General features: G+C 33.3%; 1 protein-coding gene across 2 annotated transcripts in view; it reads right to left on the bottom strand.

The window, feature by feature from the left end:
• The window catches only part of LOC124362704 (gastrin/cholecystokinin type B receptor-like), a 46,467-nt gene extending 30,776 nt beyond the window's left edge, over positions 1–15,691 (bottom strand). For both annotated transcript variants that reach the window (XM_046817419.1, XM_046817421.1), the window contains exon 1: positions 15,562–15,691. The gene's annotated coding sequence lies outside the window, so the exon portion shown is untranslated. The remainder of the gene's footprint in view (positions 1–15,561) is intronic.
• Between the last annotated feature and the right edge of the window lie 4,308 nt (positions 15,692–19,999).

Genomic DNA, 19,999 nt, shown 5'->3' with positions numbered 1-19,999 from the left:
GAAGGTTGAACATTTTAAATCGTTAGCAAAATTGGACTGGCTAGGACTTTTATGTGTTCTTGACAAACGCAAACAAAGTTTGTGTGAATTTTAATCTTTCAAAAAGCTCTTTGTTTGTGTTTAATGAACGGCATAATCTCTTATGAACGGTTTGTAACCTTTAGCCTTGAACGGGTAAGCTAGTAAAAGTTTATAGCGCGTCCGCATTCACGCTTAAATAATGATGGTAGGTCAGGCAGCATCACTTGCCGTCACTTAAAGCGACAGCCTCGCGACCGTAAACAACGCAATAAAACTTGTTAAATGAATATTTACCGACCAAGAAAACAGCATTCATGGGTGAGGAGTCAACTGTGGAAGAAAGCGAGTGATTCCAAACTTATTATTTATTTCATTTAAATTTCTTGATTGGCTAGCAACAATTTAAATACAATTTTCGTTGTAGTTCATAAGATAAGTGTATTGGTTTCAGCTCTAAATACTTTGAATGCGGAACTCTTGGGACAACCTAACCTGTAGAAGCCTCTGGCATATACATAGTAATGCCTTCCAGGTGATTCCGCTACAGCTCCATATAGTGGTTCTTGAATTCTCCGATCACAGGAACCTCCAAGTGTTTGGATGTCTTTGATCTCTATAGAGCCACTGATTCTGGGTATATCTGGTCTCTGAAAGTTACTGATTTATATAGGTCATCTAACTCTGGGACAAAATGTTTTGCATTATTTAGTTCTATTAGATCACTAGAATATTCCACAATCATGAACAACTTGAAAATTGGGAGTCTATGCTTTAGCACCATTTAGCATTTTGTAAGTTCTGGTTGTCTTATAACTCCAGACTATACGAGTTTCGATGTACTTGTTCACTTAATATTTTGAAAAGCCCAGCCACTAGAATCCACTAGGTTTTTAAATGATGTGGTGTATGAATATATACAAGATGAATATATATATATATATATATATATATATATATATATATATTCGCCTCTTGAGAGCCAAAAGTATTCCGTGTTCAAATCCCAAATGAGTATAGGTAAGAAAACCTTCGATCAAAATGATCGATTCAAAATACGTCATGACTAACTGACTGGCTGCTGAGTAATCACATTTCCTCAAAAGGTGCAAGACTTCAAACCATAAAACTTGGCTCAAACATTCTTTATAGGATACAGATTCTTGCTAAGAAATTGTTTTAAAAGTCAGTCCGTAAATATGTTGAATATTAAAAACTAAGTTAATGTGCAATTTCATGTGTCTATATCAATTTGATGAACGGTCAGACATACCATTCTTCACAATATCTCTTAAGCAAATACCTAGGAAGCTCTAATTATCGAATGGTTTATTGGGTCATACGAGTTTAAGGTCTCCGTTTTTATTCCTCTAACTGTAACTGTATGCCGTCTCAGAATATCAAAGGAAACTCATTTCGAATATCCAAATTACAATAAATGGTTTGATCCGTCACTTCTGTCGTCTATAAATTTAGATAATATACTACTGTTATAACTATTTATAGCATCTCTTTTATTCACTCACTCATACAAAATTTTAAAAATTTCGATATTTTAGAAAGTTGAAATATAGCACACGCCTCATGGCTAAAGTAGGAAAACTAAAGCATTTTTATAAAGCTCAAACATCCATAGGAGTTAAAATGGGATTGCAATCTCTAGAAAAGCTATATTTTGCTTTTCAACTTCACGATGTCCTAGAAATAAAACCTTAGACATATACATGTCTTATGCTGTCAATAGACAAATAAGAGATGTTTCATGAAGATTAACCATCCATAATAATAATAAGCACCACCTCTGGAAGAAGTATATTTTTCTTTCTCCAACTTCTGATGACCTAGACAAATAAAATATGGCCCTACATACATAGAAAAACAAACGTTTTGTCTTTCGGATTAACCACCCATAATTGCTAAAATAGGGTTGAAACCTCCTGAAGAGCTAAATATTTGTTTCTCAAGTTCACAATAGCCTAGAACGATAAAACGATAAAATTTAAAGTACACGTGCCTTATGCTCCCAAGACAGAACATTGATCCCTTGGTCGGGGACAAAAAAAGGAAACGCTACTACAATATCAAAAATTACTAAAGAAGACTTTTTGAACTTTTGAATCTCTTAACAATAAATACTGAAATAATATGTACATTAACGTTCCTTCTTCCGATTATAAACTAATCATAGGGTTTCAACATCATATTAAATAATAAGAGCTTTAACTAACATCACTATATAGTATTAAATCACGCACTTCGTCCTATTTCCCGGACTTCACGGTATTTCTCCACTCTAGTCTAAAATAGTTCAAGTGTTTCTGAAATAATTGCAGCGATTATGCAAACCTCTTATTTTAAAAAAAATAGGAAAATATATAATAGAAAATATATATATATATATATATATATATATATATATATATATATCATTTGTAAAACAGAACCCTCTCAGTTTCCCCCAAAGCTTTTACACTCAATCATCCTACCTTACAAGACATAGAAATAATATGATCCTTCTACTTCATAATACATCTTCTTACGATAAAGCACCTGGCTGTATGGGAAGATAACTTTTCAATAAACTCCCAATATTTTTTAAAAACAAATCATCAATAACAATCTTCAGAAAGAGGCTCCGTGAGCTCCTCATGGATGGTATGTTCTACTCAGTAGACGAATTTCTTCGATGACGCTGGTGGGGCTTTCCGGTACATCAAATACCAGATATGAAGTTTGTAAAAATGTGGCAAATATGTACAATTGGTTAAGTTTATTGTTGAAATATTTATTATTGTTAAGTTTATTAAGTTTGTCAGAATTTTATATTTATGATTTAATTCCATAATATTCCATTACTTTTATCTGTGGCATATTTATTCAATATCACCAATAATAATGTAATTTTTATACTAGCACTTAAATTGAATATTATATCGACGAATTCTACTTGTATGATTAATACAGTTTATCATAGTGGACAATATCACCTGTTACTATAGCACTGCTATAATATGTAACGTTTTGTGAAAATAAAGATTTGAATTTGAATTTTATTCATTCAAATATTATTGAGTGTTGCAGAGAAATCTACATTTCAATGGTACTCGTAAAAACTTCTGCACTTTCCCATTTCAAAGTCCCAAAACGTTGTTCGTTAAATTGAAAGTAAGATTTTTATTAAATGGATCAAGAGATTGAAATATTTTCCAGAGACCATTACTTATTTTCAGTAGTGTTTGTTATGCCATTTACTACGAGGATATGCCTATGACGTGCCTGTTGTTTAGTAGGAAATTGTGTGAAAAACTACCGGTAACTTCTAGTCGTCTATGAACATTAATTCAAATTCAAGTTTTATAAAGCTTACAGGACAATTGGGGAGAGGAATTTCTTGGCAATCTCCCTGGAACTGCACTATTTATAAGAATAGGCGCTCAATAATAGATCTTGTGATATCTTTGTTGAATAGAATGCTTAAATTCCTAAGACGTTCAAGACAGTGGTGTGGAACTCAGTTACACAATATTGGGTTACACCCAAATGGCTCCTGAGGCTTTCAAGAACTGTCCTCAGTTAACATTTGGTCCATAGAAGTTACCACCGATTTCCAATAAAGTCGCAATTTATTGTAAATATAGATTTGTCTTGTAGGTCAGAAGTTATGACGTCATTGGATGGGATCCTTAACACACAGGCTAGTAGTTGTTTCCCGCAGCTTCGTACGCTTGTCCTTCGTACGTCAGTATTACTAGCAGTGACGACACAGATAATAACTTTTTCAATGGTTTGTCATGCATTCCTGAGATTGTATATTTGTTAGATTGGACTAATTTACTTCAAAACTCAAATGTAAGTGACCACTACGATAGAATATAATTGTTATTGGACAATATAATATTAATGAGGTTGGGTAGTTTTTGAAATTTCAGCCATTTTTTGTAACCTTAGACGCATAGTGGCATGTAAGAAATTGTAAAATCAGAAGGGGAAATAGATTCTTAGTGCCCAACTGCTTGTGTCTCAATAAGGTTACACGAGTGTATATAAAGATCCATGATTTTAATTTTTTATTTTTATTATTATTATTTTTTATTTCAACGGCATAACCATTTTAACAAGTAAGTTTCAATTTGATCTAGATGCATAATAATTGACCAAAGAAACTAATTAGTAGACAAAAGCAAAAACAATAGAATATGCAACCAGTAAACAAAACAATAGACACATAATGAAACAAATAGATATGAATTGTAAGATGCATAACAAGAAAGTATAAATAGATAACAAGTAATGTGTAACAATAAATAGATAAATATTATAACAATAACAAAGAAAGATGCTTAACAAGATCGATGCAAAACAAGAAATGAACTATTACGTAGGTAACAGTTTTGAAAAACAATAATAAAATAAAAGACTGAGACACAACACAGGCAGGGTAGGTGTAGAGACGAGCCAATAATAATAACAGCTACAGTGATGCAAGCCGGCTTTTTATTGCAGATTTGGATCCGTTAAAGATGTCGAGGGTGGATGGAATGTTGTTCCCTAGCCGCTGAATCCTCAGCATTGGGCCATTTGCTGCATAAGAGGAGGAAGCTGCGACCTTGGTGAAAGAATTCATGGCTCTGGTTCCAAACGATGCCTTGAAGTTGATTTTTTCTAGAAGGTCAGGGCAGTCCAACTCAGCGTTGATTAAACGGTAGAGAAACATCACATCCTGAATACAGCGTCTAGAACTGAGTAATGGAGCAAGTTCAGGAAAGTAGCAATATCTTGTATGGGGACCTCTGTGTATCTATAACCAAGACGAACCCCAACAAGTCGCAATAAACGTCTATGTATCTTCTTAATATCATCCACAAGGTAGTGCTGGCACGGTGACCATACGATGCTGCAGTACTCGAGATGGGGTCTGACATGTGCATAGTACAAAATCTTCAATGAGTGAATGTCGTTAAAGGTCTTGGTGAGTCTCAGTATCAAGCTCAAGTTGCGAGCAGCCTTGTTGCATATATTCCTGATGTGAAATTCCCAAGATAGATTAGATGATAAAGTCACACCAAGATCCTTGACAGATAAGCTTCTTTGAAGTGCATGACCTCTGATTGAGTAGGTGTGTAAGAATGGAGACTTATTGCGGTTGAAAGTGATGCAGCTGGACTTGTCAAGGTTGAGAGTCATTGAGTTCGCTTGAGACCATACATCTACTTGTGTGAGATCGTTCTGAAGTTTTAAGTAATTATTATATAGTTCTACTGAATAAATTAAAGGAATATTTTAATTTGCCATCGATGCTTTTTGTGTTCGGAATACTTGATCATGTAATACAAGTATTCAGTACTTTTATTACACTAAATATTAAATGTGTCTTAAACAGTGTAAGATGTACGCTTTGTTAAAATCACACAATTTTAATTTTAATCGCTTCTGTATATAATACTAATTGTTAACTTAGTAGGAAAATGGTAATGCCGCTTTAAAGCTGTAAAGGGTTTTGGGATTTGTAGCAACTTCGAAGCTTTCAATTATAATGATCAAAATGGCAAAATTATCATAACAGCACAGAAGAGAGTAGATGATAACTGAAATAAACTGAGTAAAACGATTACCTTTAGGTCCAGTCATTTAATGACTAACGACGACCATGCCCTACATCAGTAAAACGAGTTATAACTAAAACATGTATTTGTAACATAAATCAAATTTTACTTGTCTCCTATTAATAATTTCCTAAATGCTTATTCTGAAATAGTTCGTCGTCGATTTCTTCCTTTCCTCGAAGCGGTATGCTTGAATTCTCTTACTCCCATTTTGGCTTAGACGTCGGAATAAGAACCATATTTGCTTTCATTCTTCATGACCATAAGTTTTGCTACACTAATTAAAGGCTACAATAAAACCCGAACGTAGATCCTAGAAATGGTCTATAACCAAATATTACTCGTATATGTGAAACCAACTATAAAAACGAAAAGTTCATGTACAGTTACTCAAACTCTTGAAATGCGGTGTGTAGAACGCTCACGCAAATATATACAATTACATTATATGTGTAGTATGCTGTTACTTATAGTACTGCAGTAACTATAACAAGTTTTGTTACAGTTCGTTAAGAATGATGAGAGTAACTGTGATTCGTTGGTAATGTACAAAAATATCAGAATAATAGTACTTAAATGTCTATATTAATTCTTGTTTGTCTGGTTTATATCTAGACTCCTCGAGGAGCCATTCAAATTTTAACAAAAATAATAGTTTAATGATTTTGCACTTATCTTGCATACCGTAATGAATGCATATATCGAGTGTCAAAGTGAATACCCGGCAACAGGCATCTGCTAAGTCAATAATGACTTCACACTTGAAGACGGAAGGCTAAACACACAGGTCTGCGGTCATATTTACCTTAGACAAACCTAATGTCAGTAGTTTTTTTTTTCTAACATTTGCTTCTCCTCCTCTGTATTTTCTTGATCGGATTGAACTATGGCCATATTAAACTGCCAGAAAAATAATAGCCAGTTAATTAAGTATGTGTTAACATTTATAAATATACACAGAACTATAAGTTAAAATTTATATTTGAAAATCATGCTAAACTCAAAACAGTACACATCTTTGGAGTGCCAGTGGTTTACTAAATAATTGAACTAATCTGTAATTATTATAGTCGTGTTTTTGTACTGAAGTTTGTTGCAGTCGGTTTTTAGTTCGCCTATTTTTTCATTTAAAGTTATAAGATAACCCCTGGAGACTTTCCAATAAGAAAAGTAGGAGAATTTTATAACTGCCCGAGAAGTAAAATTTAAAACAGCGTCTAAGCAATTTAAATGACGTCTTTGTTACCAAGTGAAGGTTCATACTTTTAAAGTATAAAATAATGGCAATTTTGTAACCAGGTCCAAATAAAAATGGCTAATGTAAAAATGTGTATATGCATAATTTACAGCTTCAGAAAGTGGCATATATTTTATGATGTAAATGAAATACCACAAGTCATATTCCTTTCATATACATACTGTAAATCATTTTTTTAAGAGTTGAAAGATCCAACCGACGCCCGATCGCACCACCTTAAGTGTTTAATTTATTTGTGAAAGATGCCAAGATCAATTGTATTGAGTTCACATCAAACGGGAATTATAATCCGAGTTTATTAATAGACCTGTGCACACTAAATTTGTTGATCTGACAGCCTGGAGTGTGCAGGTCTGGTATTCATGGGGGGTTTGGAAAATATACTCCATGATATTTATAGCCCCCTGTCCAAAGTATTGGGCGTACGTTTTCAATCGAGCAGTTACAAAAATAAAAATGAAGAAGAGTGCCAATAATAAACTCCATTACATTTATAAATAGAGTTAATTTTCCAGCTGGACTGTGTGCGACACGATTCGACAAACAGATCGCAGCGTGGCATTCGTTTGAAGATGGGACATCAGTTTTCACTCATCATTTCGTTTTGGCGGTCGTGCTATTCTTATTGTATCGTTTGGAGATAAAATATCACAAGTAAGATAGATCCAACGGAAATGTTTCATTACTCCTCAATCCAAAAAGTTGTATTTGTCTTATCTTTTGTATTGATTTCAATCTGAATATATGAAGTATCACAATAATTCTCACTGAAGATGACATGACAAATTTGAAAATTTAGTGTGTTTTGTATTTTATTCGTGTATAACACGCCTCGGTTCATGAATATAAACTGTTGGAAAAATCGAGCCTTGTCACACTTTTATGATGCGAAAGCCTTAAGAAGGCATGAAACATGCCTATTTTGACATTTTGTTTAAGCAGCTGCTTATCAAATAACATAAAACTGATAAGGTCAAATCAATCTGAGCTCCTGAATGAGGGAATTTACACTTACGCCTCGTAAATACAACGTGGAGTTTGGCAAAATTAAACTATTGCCTTTTATACATATTTCATGAATGTGTGTGTGTGTGTGTGTGTGCGCGCGCGCACGCACACACACCCAGATATATATATATACACACCCAGATATATATATATATATATATATATATATATATAATATATATATATATAATTTCAATAAACATTGAATCGCAAAAAGTACTTGCTCCGCCAGGACTCGAATCCGGATCTCTCACTTGCCGGGTGAATGTGCTACCATTAAACCACAGAGCCCTTACTTTTTACGATTCAATTATTTTGTATTTTGTCGTTTCTTTCACATATGTGTTTAAAAAAACCAAACTAACATATAATCGGAAGACCAAATACCTGTAAAATTACTTTTATTTATATTAATTAAATTTGTATAAGTAGCAATAGCCTCATTTAATTTCAATCAACGTTGAATCACACAAAGCACTTGCTCCGCCGGGACTCGAACCCGAATCTCTCACTTACCGGGTCAATGTGCTATCATTACACCACAGAGCCCTTACTTTTTACGATTCAATTATTTTGTATTTGGCCGTTTCTTTCACATATGTGTTTAAATAACCAAACTAACATATGGTCGGAACATATGTTATATATTTTATATTATATATGTAACGAACGAACGTTATAACGAACGGGAACGTTAACGTTGTGTTTAATATATATATATATATATATATATATATATATAAATCGATTACAGTTGGGTGTATTGTTTGACCTCCCAGAATTAAAACAAGAATGGAGAGTAGATGTTGCCGTATTCCAAATATTGAAAGGGGGGATCTTCTACATGGCTCCTGGCAGCGTATGGACTCCTCCTTCCTTTTTTATTCCGTGAAAAGTTCTATTGATCAGTTCTCATTGGCCAGAGGAAGAGGTCCAGTAAGGTTTAGGGTTGAATGTAAGCATTACTTAATTAAGCGAAGACAACTCAAACCTGAAATAGCCAACGGTTTGTTTGTGTTTATAAATTGTTGGGAATGTACATGGTTCCTTGTTTGTTGTCGCATTGTAGTCCGAAATAGCTTTCATTCAGATTGGTTACTACTGTTCAATAAAGCTGAGGCATTCGCCTATCGATTCCAGAAATAAGAATTGAAAGTCTAACGGTGGTTTGAAAATGGTTTATTTGAAGATTGTGATTTGACGACGTAATGAAAACACACACACGTACGTATACAGGAAAAGTTTATTTGAAAACTTATATTTTGAAAATATAAGAAAATATGTAATAAATTTACAAAAAAAAGAAAAAAAACTAAATTTTTAACTAAAATAAAAAATAATGAATCTTAAAGATATAGGAAGACAACATTTTAAAACTGAATATACAAGGAATAAACATAAATCCTTTACAAAATAATTTATAAATTAAATAGATATAGAACAGAACGAATTACTTTTAATTACCATTTTAAAGTTATTATTAAATATAGCTCATTCAAAATAATACTAATTCGATGTAATATTAATAGACATGAAAAACACTATTATTAATAATTACAACAGTAAGAAACTGAGAATAATTCATCCCCCAGTTTATAAATAAGAAAATAATTATTACAAAGATTTAATATACTGTTGGGGAAGAAGTTTTGTATTAATATAAAATTGGAACTATTATGCACATAAATGGAATTGGTCCTTTTCTAAATCACTTTGTTTAAGTTCAAAATTAACGATCCAACTTACTCTTGCCATTAGTTCATTTACGGTTCCCTATTATGTTTGGAATTCGCAATAAATATTTGCGATCTGAAATAAGACAAATCCTATAGTTCACGTTTATTTGTTGTAAAATAATTCACGCGTAATGTGTTACGAGATTGCGAGTAATACTTCTACACATAAAAATTACAACGCAATTAACTGATAAACAATAATAATTACTCAAAATAATAACTCAACATGACTGTCATGGTAATAAAATAAAGTCATTTCTGAGAAACTATTCTCTGGAAATTTGCATGCCTTTGAACACTAAGCCATAACATTTAATGGTTAAAGTTGTTTGTGCTTGATCATCTTGTTTTCTTTTTGTTAGGTCTTATACTGGTTTATACTGTAAATATAAATATTTTTTTATTCCTTCCAAAAACAACAAAGTTAATATGAACAAAATGAACATCTTGGAATTAACTGGCCACAAGTTATTGTTTTGTCTGGAAAAGTTACTTTCAAAAATGGATACTTCATAAATACAGAAGATCTTGAAATTTCGATGTATGCCCCCAATGGTCAGTCATCCGTATTTTTAGAAGCTGTTATAATATTCCACTACAACTTGATGTAGCGGTTTTAAGGTTAAATCATGTTGAATAATAATGAGAATGAAACGAAAATAACGATAATAGGATTAAAATATGTTTCTTCCTATATTAAAACAAGATTGAAATTTCCAATATTTAAATATTCCTATTTAAAAACGTATTCCTATTTTTATGTCGGATTTTGTTATTATCACCCATTGTAATTTATAAAGTTAATTTATAGAGGAAAACACTTTTTCAAAGAACCTTCATATTTTAAAACTGTGTACAAAACTGCATGTTATATAACCAATTATGCAGAACATCAAATGTAAAATGCAAATTACCTCGTAACGTATCCATGTTTCGGCGGGAAAGGGGAGATTTGGTGAACCATCCCCCGCTTAGTCGTTTGATAAAGTAGTTAAATTATCTTACAAGAATGTACTTTTATTGATAACTTTAATATATTCTCTTATTTCTTAGCGTCTGAATGAAAAAAATCTTACCTTAAACTCTTGGTTTTTATTTACCTTACTTTATGTCTAAGACGTTTTCGATGTCGAAACATCATCGTCAGTCAGTTTGTAGAAAGATGCAAATGTTTATTTCCTCTGCTGAGTCACCAATGATGTCAAAATAAAGTCTAAATAAAATACACACATACACAAACATACCGATTTTATACTGCTTACAGCAGTATACTGTGAGTGTATGAACAAGTTGTATGAACAACTTAAAATAAATACAGTCAGGTGATGTATGTAATCGGTACTCGTACACTCGTATGCTGTAAGGGTAAAGACTAAAAGAGGTCGGTTACCCTTTTGGGATCCGGGACTCCGTAACTACAAAAAAAAAAACGCGTTTGAGAGTGTGTCAATCTTATTCGCTGAGCTAATGCTCTGACATTTTTGGTATGTCTTTCTGGTTCGACTTCGATTCGTTTCTTCGGCTAAGGAGTTCGTGCGTAGAAGCAGTAGATTTTCGAATGGTAAACAATAACATTACCTTTACCAGTGATGATTCTCTTTTATCTTTCTTTGAGCGAACACTATCAGCGTCAATCCGCTCAGCGAAAATCGTTATAGTTGTCAATAGTTTCTAAAAATTGATCGCTATCCAAACCTTCAACCCGAATTAAAGTAATGAATTTAAATTTTATTTAATGAGATTTTGCATTAAACGATCCAAACCAAGACGCCTCACTGAGATTAAGGACCAGTAAAACAGAGTTCGCTGGCAGTAAAAAGTAGATTCTAGGTCTGACCGTAAGATAGCACTTTAACTGTGCCTCAGTTAAGTGAGACTCCTGTATTTTTTCTGCAGCTTGCATTGTCTGTTCACAACTTGACGGAAGAGAAACATTTTGTCTCTGCATTACAACATCTAAAACACGTTATAGTCATTTAAGCGTACTTATTTAATAATGTAACTGACCTACATACCTACATTATATGTATAGTTAAAGTTTATTATACAAACCTATACAATTTTCACGTTTTCAGACTGAAAATGAGTAATTAACGAATAAAAGATCCAATATATGTATTAATTTAAATCTGACAGTATTCACTGTCTGTTTTGTCATATACATTGCAAGTATTTAAAGTTTAGTAATTCTTATTGCAGTTGGAACCTTAGGTATTTCAAGAGACAGCCGTTACTTTTATAAGAATACGCAAAGCAAGTATGCTAGTTATTTCACGTCATTCACCACAACATAGTAGATAAAAACATTGCTTCATGCGCGTTAACATGTAGATTGACGACAATATACAATGGTACATTACATATTGTTAGTCCATTTGACAATTTCCTGTCTTTTTACTACATTTCCCAAACACCATGTACCTTTAGACTATTATTTAAAAAATGACGGAACGATCTATTTCCCCTTCCTCATAAAATATGGACTAATGTCTCACAACTAAAATTTTATATTTCCCTTAAAATAGCTAATGCTATAGAAAATACGAATATAGTTTCAGTATACTTACTCATTTAGTAAATATATGTGGACTGTTCAGATTGTAAATGATTTAGTACGGTTAATAGTTAATATCCACAATGAAGGTTATTTCATGAAGATTTCACGAGAAAAGGCGATTTTAGTTATTAATTGCGACTCAACTGTCAAATTCGTATGTGGCTTAGAATGAGTATTTTTTGTCTTGTTAGACGTGTTCACTAGTTGCTCGATTTTTGAATCTGAGAAGTATAAATGATACACATGTCTTTAATACTCTGTAGAATATGCCCTGTTACACAATATGTATGTAATTAGCTGAGCGTTAGTGAAGCTTATCTATAACTTAGGGAATTGAAGAATTTCATTTCTGCCTGTCTGCCTGTTTGTCTATTTACAGTATATCCGCAACAAACTAACCCATAGATTGAAATTTTACATGAAACTTTTGTACTTTTTTTTTATAAGCAACAATGATTACGGAGAAAGTTCGTTTTTACTCCATAGGATAGGGTTGAGCGTTAGCGAATATTTTAATATTGGTTTTATAGATAATCATAATAGCAACGAGAAAATCACATAATAAATAAATTTAAAAACAAACTGGGTATAGTAATAGTGTATAATGTAGAGTATAACGACATAGTAACACATATAGCCTAACTATATGCAAGACATCTCGAGAAATTGTAGACTTCAAATTTTTGTATGAAACGTCTACTTAACTATGAATGATTTCTATGATGGTGCATGTCCATCCATAAGATTTGGCTGAGCGTCATTGAAGCCATGACAGCCACCCAATACTGATTAACTTACTGATTAGGCTGGCACAGTATCTCTTTAGTCTGTCGGGGGGATGTAAACGTTTATTTTCTTTATGGTTGTGTGTCTGCCTGTCTGCAGGACGTCTGGAGAATGAGATGAGCGATATACTTCAAATTTTGCTTGCACCCTCAGTGTAGCCTGTTACGCGACACGTGGTGTGACGTGTTCTTTGTTATAGTAATGAGTGTTGACATGCTGATCAGGCAGAGTACTTAAAAGGTGTTATTGTATAATTGTCAAACTAGTATATTTTTATTCATGATACTTTCTCTACCATTTTAAAGGACTGCCAACAAATGTATAGTATAACTTAATTATTGTTTAGACAATCATACACTCTATTTGTGCAATAGAGTACCGCTAATCCAAACTCCGCAAATACGGAAATCAGGTATCATAACATCTTTAATATTAATTGAAATGGTAAAATATTGGTGGTTCCAATAATAAATTACTTTAAACTGAATTTGTTAACATAAAAAAAACACACATGATAAAAAGAACAATTTTGTAAAACTAGTTTTTATTATTGTAGACAATTAAAAGTACGAGTATAATCCGATTGAACAATAACTCTCAAATATCCAGTAACACCAGAAAGAGATAAGCCTTCATTCATCATGTTTGAATGTTGAATTTAGCTCCTGTTCACCTTCCTCCAATGCAGCGTCTGGAATCGAACGCTGTCAGAGACTTAACTCCTGATATTTTAGTCATGTTCGTCTAAAGAAATCCAAAATAAATCGTCAACGAAAGAGTCCAAAATGAACTCTTTACTTTATTTCGTTCATCATTAGAGACACAGACTACAAAATGCTGCGTCACTCAATTGTTCACCTGATGAAACAATGAGAATACCTAAATTACACTATATTGAGTAGTCCAGGTATCTCTGATGTTAAAACAATGTAAAAAGTTCATTTTGGGCGTCTGCGTCGCCGCCTTGTTAGATCTCCTCAGACGATCATGACTCCAGATGCCAGATGTCAAGTCTGTGGCAGCGTCAGTTTCCAGACGCTACACTAGGAAGAAGGTGAACTTGAGCTAAACTCAAAATTCACATCGAATCAACACTTCTCACCGCAGCTACGTTATTCGTCATGTTATTTTCACATACATGAAATAATATGTTTGGTATATTGAAAAATGCATATAGACCCTACTAAACCATATCACACCATTTGGGAAAACATATTTTAGATTTGATTAGTTAGTCATGACGATGTGTTATAGTGACAAAGTATGTTATTTCTGGCCTCTATCCTGCCACTTCTCCAAAATGTGTACTGTACTTATATAACATAACTGCATAAATCATCTGAATTTTTGTTGTTCTAAATCGATTTATACGGTAAAATATACCCGTATATTGAAACTTTCTGTAGTTTAATACTCAAACAATTATAGTTATTTTAAGATTTTTGACTACAAAAAGTTTAACTTTTTTACAAAACGTTGATGTAGAATATTTCGAAAATTCGCTAACCCATGCAAAGCTCAGTCCTAATTACAGTTTTTATTTGATTTCCACTTATATATTGGAAATCAGTAAGAGCCATTTTTTTTTTTACCAAAGATCAAAAGTAATGATGTAACAGACAAACAATGATGTTTGAGAACGTATTTTCGGAAACAAAAATACAATCATCAGAAATATTAAAATCTCTTAGTTATCACTGAAGCACAAGATGTCGAATACAAGCTTTGACGTCTGTATGTCTGGCATGTAACGTGTCACAAAAGAAGGACAGGACTCAAATAGAAGTTGATTGTCAGATTAAGAGCTGGGGCGACGTGACACGCAGTTTACGAGCAGGGTTTAAGTAAATTACATCTCTGTTTATATTGCCAACGAAACATAAAAACATTATCGTATATTTAGTAAGGAGTGGGATGAGTTACAATTAAATGGGAGGAATTAAATACTTAAGTAGTAAACACGAGCGGTTAAGTATTTCGTTAATCGTAAACACAATAATAAGTGTAAAATATTTATATTTTATCCTAATATCTTGACTGAAACTAAAACTGTTTATCTATTACAATTAATTTTGAACATCATAAATAAGTAACCAAATTTCAATAGCAGATCAACTCCAACAATAATAAAAATAGCAGTACATATTTTTTTTGTAGTCCTATTAGATAAGAAATAATATTGTCATCAAAACATATAAATAACGATAAAAGTGAAACAATATAAATAATTTTAGTTCTTACTTTTGAAATGGGTGTACTACGTTTACCAAATTTAAAATTTGTCGCAGTGTATTCAAGTAATAAAAAGTTCCAGAAATTCCATATAACTAAATTAAAGTAAATTATTGATAATTGTCAAAAATACATGTTAGCCAATTATTGTAATTACTATTTAGAGCTCCAAAGCCCTATACAACAATATGAATAAATTCAAAATTATTTGAAAATAATATTATCAGTTGTATAAGTTTTGATAAGTTGGCAATATACGTCATGTTTGTTCTTTTTGCTATATTTAAAATATTTAGTTTTTAAAACACGAAGTTTTTGGTTTATTTCAATTTTGTAATGTATAAAAATCCCAAATCAGCGTACCTGTAAGGAAGAGCTCCCTGGTAGCAGGCCGACTGCCGCGCGAGAACTGACTGAGCAGCTGCCGCTAGCGATGGACTGCCCGCCGCCACAGCCGCAGTCAAGCGCCACCACCAATATCATTTACTGCCTGCCATTCTACAAACAGTTGAGTGAATGGATTAGTTCAGGTTTTATGCAGTACTTTATCATGCATTGGAATATCGTAATTCGGGACCCGAGCATAAATGATTTTATGCACCGGATGTGGAACCTAGATCATAAACTGGAGTCCATATTGAACGTTTAACAGCTCTATGCGATAAGATACAGCTATAAGCCGTGTTTAGAGTGAATGTTTACTCAATTTGTATGCGTGTATATTGCAGTAAATGTATCTGCTGGTATTCGTTTTTAAAGTTTGATATTCCACGAAGATGCTTTTAAAAACCAACCATTCAAATATTATAATCAACCACTGAAAACAAATAATTAAGATAAAAAGCAGAACACAATTGAATGTGACGGATGTGCTACATTTATGAGCGAGTGAATTCGTGGGGATATAGAGCTTCTTCAAAGGTACGGAACTATAAAAAGATACGTGTATATGATCTTCGGAATTTGATGGATCTTTCGCAAATAAAAATTTATGAACGAAGCTTTTTCACACAAATGTTTTAAAGCCCACTTTTAATAACTATAAAGAAATGTGGACTATAAGATATTTTAAGGCCGTTGGAAGTGAATTACTAATTAAATATTATAACTGAAAGGCCTTATTAAGACGAAGTTGAAGACCTACAGGTTTAATACTTAACATTACCAGATTTCTCTAATAGGCAATTAACAGCAACAATTACGTACCGACTACATAATATATACTAACGAGGAGCGGCTTGTGATGTTCCCAGGCATGCACTCTGGAAGTGAATAAATAAACTTCTGACTATACGGGAAGAGGTACAAACAGACGTTTCTTTGTATAATCACAAAGGCATTGTGTTAAATTGTGGGGTTCTTAATCAAAATCTTCTTTTCGCCTTTTATTTTTTCCTCTTTATTTGCTCTTCCTAATTATATTTTAATGAACATTGTTTACGGGGTAGGTCTTCTCATAAATTCACATAAAGAAAATGATCTATTGCGGTGGTTCCCGCTGTATTTGGAAGCACTTTACAGGTTGTTTTCTTTAATTTGGCTCAAACTACTTTTTGTTTGTTTATCTTGTACGAGTTTGAACAAGATAGGTCCGAATGTAAAAAAATTTTTACATGCATCATATCTACTGTATCAAAAACATTTTTATTTAAAATAGCTTGTTGTAACTTTTTATTTATTTAGTTACAATTACATTTTAAGAATGTTTAATGATATAATAATGATCATAATACGATACATTTTAATTAAGGATATTTAGAGTATTATATGATAATTAAATACAATGGAATGTAATATTTTACTATTGACCGTGAGATTTATCGTTGCTTTCCTTTGTTCTACCAAATAATAATATGTTCATATTTTTAAATAATGATAAGATTTCATTTTACCAAATGTGTACTGAAGACCAATTTCTTAAAACGTATGCAAGATAAAAAATTTCATCAATACAGCAAAAATAATCAACGTTTTAGTAATAACGTTTTTAGTTGTATTTATTGCAGTATAGCGGCGCTCGACATCGATAATGCTCTATAGGACTAAATTCTTACGCTCAAATAACAAACTATTCTACCAAAACCATTCGACATAAAAATCAAGAATTTCATTATAATGAACTTTGAGAATAGACAATAGACAGTATCTTTATTTGCATAATCTTGGAGATCAGCGTGGCGTCACAACTGTTACAGAAAAATGAATGAAGTATGAGGAAGTAGTATATTATTGTCCGTGGGCTGTGGAACGAAGTCAGGTAGGGTATAGTCTGGGAAGTCCTTCCATCTTAAATATTCTTCTATGGAGTAGAAAGGTCTTTTTAACAGCCGATATTATAATTATAAAATTGTCATGTTATCTGGCAATAGGTTGAAGAACTTGGCTCCGGCGTAAGAGGGTTTCTTGCTGTAGAGTGTCAAGTGGTGGGGTGGCAGGACAAAGTCTGTAGAGCTCCTTGTTCCGTACTTGTGGACATCTTGATTTCTGAGCTGCGAAGTTGAGATTGTGTGGAGGATGACTTCTTGTATGTAGATTGCCACAACGGTAAAAATATTTAGCTCAACAAAGGCCGTTCTGCAGCTGTCCCGGTAGCCAAGTCCTGTTAGGTGTCTGACCGCTTTTTTTGTCGGATGAGGACCTTTTCTAGGTTAGAAGAGGCAGTCCCCCCCCATGTAGCTATGCCGTATCTCAGATGAGATTTCAGCAGAGCAAAGTAAGCAGTTCTTGCTATTTCTGAGTTGCTTACTTGACTTAGTCTGCGAATAACATATATCCCAGAGCTCAATTTCTTACACAATTGGTCGATGTGGGGTTTCAAATTTAGGTTGGAATCGATTAAGATACCAAGGTGTTTAGTATTTTTCTTGGATTCCAGGCCAGGCAGTGCCATAATGTTTGCTTCCTTGCTCTTAGTAGTGAAGCCCAACTGTACCGTTTTAGATTTGTTCAGGACCAGGTGGTTGGAAGAACAGTACTCGTTGGTCGCAGTGAAAGCCTCTTAAGTGCTAAATAAGAGTTGTTCCTTGTCTTTTCGTGCAAGAGTTACAACAGTGGCATCCGCGAACATAACAGTCTGGCAGCTGTCTTGCAGGTGGACAGGGAGATCATTTGTTAGTAAGAGGAACAGCATTGGACCTAAAACAGAGCTTTGGGGAACTCCTCTTTGTATACTGATGGGTTCAGATTGATATTTCTGTGATATATTGTTAGATGTGTATTGTAGTTCCGCTTGCTGTTTTTAGGTAGCTCTGAAACCATTCTGCTGATTTCCCTACTATGCCTATTGTTTGTAGCTTTTGTAGTAGGCAGTTGTGGCTGAGACAATCAAAGGCCTTGCTATAATCTAGAAAAAAGGCTGTTAACGATTCAGCCTTCCTCTAGTTTGTCTACGATGTATTCGACTAGTTGTATCAGCGCGGTTGCCGTCGATTTGCCTTTTAGGAATCCGTGCTGTTCATTGGTCAGCACATTGTTTTGGTCAAAATAGTTCGTGAGCTGTTCCAGAACAATTTTCTCCATGACTTTAGAGAAAGTTGAGATGAGCGAGATCGGTCGATAGCTGTTTATCGAGGTCGAGAAACTGTTTAGACCAAGAAACAAAGCAAATAGAAGCATTATAAAAGAATAAAACACCATTATTCTGATTGTAGGATTCATACAAGAACATATTTGAGAAAACGACTGCAAAATTTCAATATTTTATCAATACACTCTAAGGACGGTGTTAATAAAGAGAGTGAACTAAAAGTTTCACACTCCAACTGTTGTAATTCTAGCTAACTTTGCTTCAAGCTCCATATACGTGTTTTGGCTGGTGGCCACACCATTTTATTTCCCCTCCCTGCTCTACTGGGTGAGGTCCAGTTATGAGTAATGTTCCAGGTCAACTCAAACACACCGGTACTCGGTAGTAAGTCTTTTCTGGTGGGTAATAAGCCCACGCAAAACATAACTTTGCCGAGAAAAGCACGCGGGTTGGCGGTGCGGGCATAACCAGCCAACGTAAAATACCGCAGTCAAAACACAATCAGCCTTCAGGAAACCATACTTAATTGTTCCGCTTCGAATCTGGCCTACCTATTTCAGATCTCCAAATAGTAACATTACACTACATTTTACACATCCTGGCAGTAATTTACTCTACATGTGAGTTTAAACTGAACACAAAAAAAGTAAATTTTATTATGAATAGTACGAAATGAACAGCACGGAGAAATATTTGTGCCCTGTATAGACTTGAAGGGTCAAATGTGAATACCATCTGTTACAGACATCCTTATCGATTCAGTTAGGCTGAGCATTACTAAACAGGTAACTTATATATTTGTAAATCTTCTCAGTTAAACAAAATCTTATATAACTAGTATTCATTTAAATTAACTACCTAAATAAACAAGAGGTTTGGTTAGAGGAAGTAAACACTGAACCGATAATTTGTTTCAAGTAAAAAAAGTGACAAGGCTTGATCCTTTTCTGACTGATTATCATGGCACTTAAATAAAAAATGGCAGCTTTTTCGACAGCACGGATTCTTTTAATGGCATATTCAGTCAGAATGTAATCAAGAGCTTGTGTTTTAGGGTATAGCTCAGGAAACAATAGGTTATTGATAACATGATTTCAAATTACCAAGTAAATAACAAATTGTACTTAATTTAATTTATATTTTAGGTTTCTTTCAGATCGATTATTTTTATTAAATTTTAAAGTTAGTGGTCATCCTTTGTTCAATATTAATAGCACATCGAAATATTCGTTCCCTGTGTCTTATAAACATAAGCATTTTAAGGGATTATTATAT

The sequence above is a fragment of the Homalodisca vitripennis genome, chromosome 5, assembly GCF_021130785.1.
Source record: "Homalodisca vitripennis isolate AUS2020 chromosome 5, UT_GWSS_2.1, whole genome shotgun sequence".
Taxonomy (NCBI): domain Eukaryota; kingdom Metazoa; phylum Arthropoda; class Insecta; order Hemiptera; family Cicadellidae; genus Homalodisca; species Homalodisca vitripennis.
Note: the sequence above shows the minus strand (reverse complement) of the source record. Positions and strands in the feature narration are given on the sequence as shown.